This window comes from Colobus angolensis, unplaced genomic scaffold (assembly GCF_000951035.1).
Source record: "Colobus angolensis palliatus isolate OR3802 unplaced genomic scaffold, Cang.pa_1.0 Scaffold239, whole genome shotgun sequence".
Taxonomy (NCBI): domain Eukaryota; kingdom Metazoa; phylum Chordata; class Mammalia; order Primates; family Cercopithecidae; genus Colobus; species Colobus angolensis.
This window is the reverse complement of record NW_012115588.1, coordinates 1,039,771-1,042,794: the sequence shown is the minus strand read 5'-3', so window position 1 is coordinate 1,042,794 and position 3,024 is coordinate 1,039,771. Positions and strand designations below refer to the sequence as shown.

The following is a 3,024-nucleotide window of genomic DNA, read 5'->3' as shown; positions in this document are numbered from 1 at the left end:
GTGAGGAGGCACATGTGCACTCCTTGTCTGAAATTACCCACTCAAAATCTCAGTGACATAAAGAGTGTTACCCTGCTTCAAAGGAGGAAACTGAGGCTTGGCAAGCTTATTTGGAGCCTAGTCTCTGATCCCCTGAAGCTCATCCCACTGCCACAGCACATCTCTCTCAGACTGTGCTCTGTCCTCTGGACACCTTGTAGACCCTGATCAGATAAAGTAATCATGCTGGCCGCTAACTGGGACCGGCGCCTGCTTGGAGAGGCCATGCCGCTGTAAGCATTTTGCATCTCTTATCTCATGTAATCTTACAGCAACCTTATAAGGTAGGTCCTATTCTTATCCCCGTTTTACAGGTGGAGCATGTGTGGCTCTGAGAAGGAACTTACTCAAGGTCACACAGGAAGGAAGTGGTGGAGCCAGGATTTAAAACCAGACAGCCTGATGTTGGTGCCTGCCAAATTGAATTGCAGTTCTTCAATTCACTGTTTCAGTCAACCTTGCCTAGGTTCCTCAGGGTATGCACTGTGTGGGTCAGAGGACAAGGGGCAGAGGATGACAGACCCATGTCCTTGGCCGATCTCAGAGCCCCGGGGAGGGGGCAGGTACAGTTCTGCTAGGGTCTTTTGAGGGCCTGCCCTGTGCTGAGACCCTCTGAAGGGACACTGCTGTTTGCTGTCAGCTTCACATAGGGTGGGGCAGGCTCAGAGGGGTCAGTGGCTTGTCTAAGGTCACCCAGTGAGCAAGTTGGGGAGCCAGGATTTGAACTTGAGCAGTCAGCCTCAGAGTCCCTACCCCTTTCCACCATTTCTTCCTGCCTTCCAGGACACAGCATATGAGCTGCTATGGGGGAAAAGCATAGAAAGTGGCATTTGACTTAGACTTGGGGGTAAGGCTTCTCTGATGAAGTGAGGTCTAAGTTGAGACCCTCATGTAATGCAGGAAGTGGTGGGAGTAGGGGGAGGTGAGGGAACAGCTTGTGCAAAGGCCCAGAGGCAAGAGAGAGCATGGTTTGTTTAAAGAACTGGATGCAGTGGCTCACGCCTTTAATCCTAGCACTTTGGAAGGCTCAGGTGGGAGGATCACTTGAGCCCATGAGTTCAAGACCAGCCTGGGCAACATAGTGAGACCCCGTCCCTACAAAAAAATTAGAAAAAGAAAAGAGAACAGAATGAAGGTGTTTGTTCTAAGTTTCTTCACTGGCATTTCCAGTTGCAATCTTTGAGTAGTCAGTTTATCTAGAAGGGTTTACTGAGTGCCTCGTGTGGATTCTGTACCATGTTAGGTGTTAAATGCAGACCCAGCCCTTGGTAGGGGTAGGGACTAGGGCATTGCTCAGTGGGGTTCCCAAGGACTGAGGTGGGAACAGTAGCTCCAGTATTTGGGAAAGGCCAGGAGAAATGGAAGTACTTTATAGTCAGTGGGAGCTGCCTTGTGTCCTTACCTGTAACCCTGACATCCTAGATATGGAAAGGATGAAATGAGATAACCAGGACCTGGCGCTTAGTAGGTCCTCACCAGATGCCAGGCACAGAAGCTTAGTGGCAGGCGTGTGCCAAGTTTGGGGCAGCCAGTGGTCAGCAGCCCAGCTGCCCCATGGCACCAGGGAAGAGGGGAAGGGCGCTGCCGTGGAGTAGGCAGAGCAGGGCCTGGAGAGGCCCTGGGCCAGGAGCCTCAGGCTGAAGCGAGCATGACAGAGTGAAGTGCATGGTCTCTCACTGGAGGGCAGAAGCTGGAACACTGGACGGGAAAGGCCCACCAGGCCAAGGATGACTTGAATAGCTATGGAGGAGGCAGCTCAGGCCGAGGATCTGGCCATGGCCCCGAGTCTAGGCACTGGACATTTGGGTCTCTGTTCTGTCCCAGTGCTTCCTGGGCCTTGGTTTCCCCATCTTGACACGGGGCGTTGGTACTTACCTCTCAGGCATTGCTGTGGGGTAGGAAGAGGGGTGTGAAGCGCCCATGCTGGGCTTGCAGGTAGTAGGTGCTCAGCCCCTCAGAACGAATGCTGCTGCCATACACAGAGAAACAAGAGCCAGGACCCCAAGCTAGGCCTCCTCTTGCTGTGGCCTCTCTGAGATGGGACTTGGGACAAAGGGTGGTTGGGACTGCCATGCCCTGCCCTTTCCAAGCTCACCTGTGTAGGGGGCAGCCTGGGCTCACTTCGGTGGTCTTTGAAGGCTTTAAAAAGCCCTGGAGCTGCCCAATCAGCCCTTCAGGCTCTGGGCCGTTTTGCTGGCCTCACATCCCAACTCACCTTCCTGCTTTGCAGCTCAGATATGCCCTTCCCTTTCTGAGCCTTGCCAGGTGAAATGCAGCCCTCTCTGGTCCTCATGACCACCACCTAAGGTGCTGGGTGCAAGTCTCCGGCACACAGTAGGTGCTCTATAAATAGTCGCACTTGCCTCTACCCCACAGTCTCCAAGCAGAGCAGTGAGCTGCGATTCTCACCTGTGGTGGGCGTTCGCCCCTTTTAAGCCATTCACTCTGGGGCCAATTATAAATAGACACATAATCGCCCCTATCTACAGAGATAAGACATACTCTTCAGATGAGCCCGCCCCTCCCCTGCCCCCCTCCATGCTGGCACGCGCTCTCCGCAGTTGAAGGCGACGGAGGGATCGGGTGCTCCCCTCCCTCCTCCATCCATCCATCCCTCCTCCCTGCTGCTCCTCCATCTCCACCCTGCAGAGGTGAGATCGGCAGGGCAGTGATGTCAGAGGCTCAGCTGATGTCACCGCCCCGGCCCTGTGACTTCACTTGCCGGCTTGGGCAGGAGGAGCCGCGAGGAGGCTGAGAGCCGAGAAACTGCCCCCCTTTCATTTTTCTTCTCCTTTTTTTCCTTTCCCCTCCTCCCCCGCCTCGGCTCAGGAGTTGTTTTCCTCCCCGGTGGTCGCCGGGCTGGCAGGGGGTCTGGGGCAAGGGCCAGGGAAGGATGCGGCTGCAAAGGTAACGGTGTGCGCGGTGCCTCTATCGCGGTCGTGAAAGTTTGCTCTGGCGTGCGAGGCGTGCCCGCCGGGTGCTCCG

General features: G+C 55.1%; 1 protein-coding gene across 1 annotated transcript in view; it reads left to right on the top strand.

The window, feature by feature from the left end:
• Positions 1 to 2,851: 2,851 nt before the first annotated feature.
• Positions 2,852 to 3,024, top strand: part of TCF20 (transcription factor 20 (AR1)) — a 129,407-nt gene continuing 129,234 nt past the window's right edge. Inside the window, exon 1 of the mRNA XM_011945117.1 lies at positions 2,852 to 2,946. The gene's annotated coding sequence lies outside the window, so the exon portion shown is untranslated. The remainder of the gene's footprint in view (positions 2,947 to 3,024) is intronic.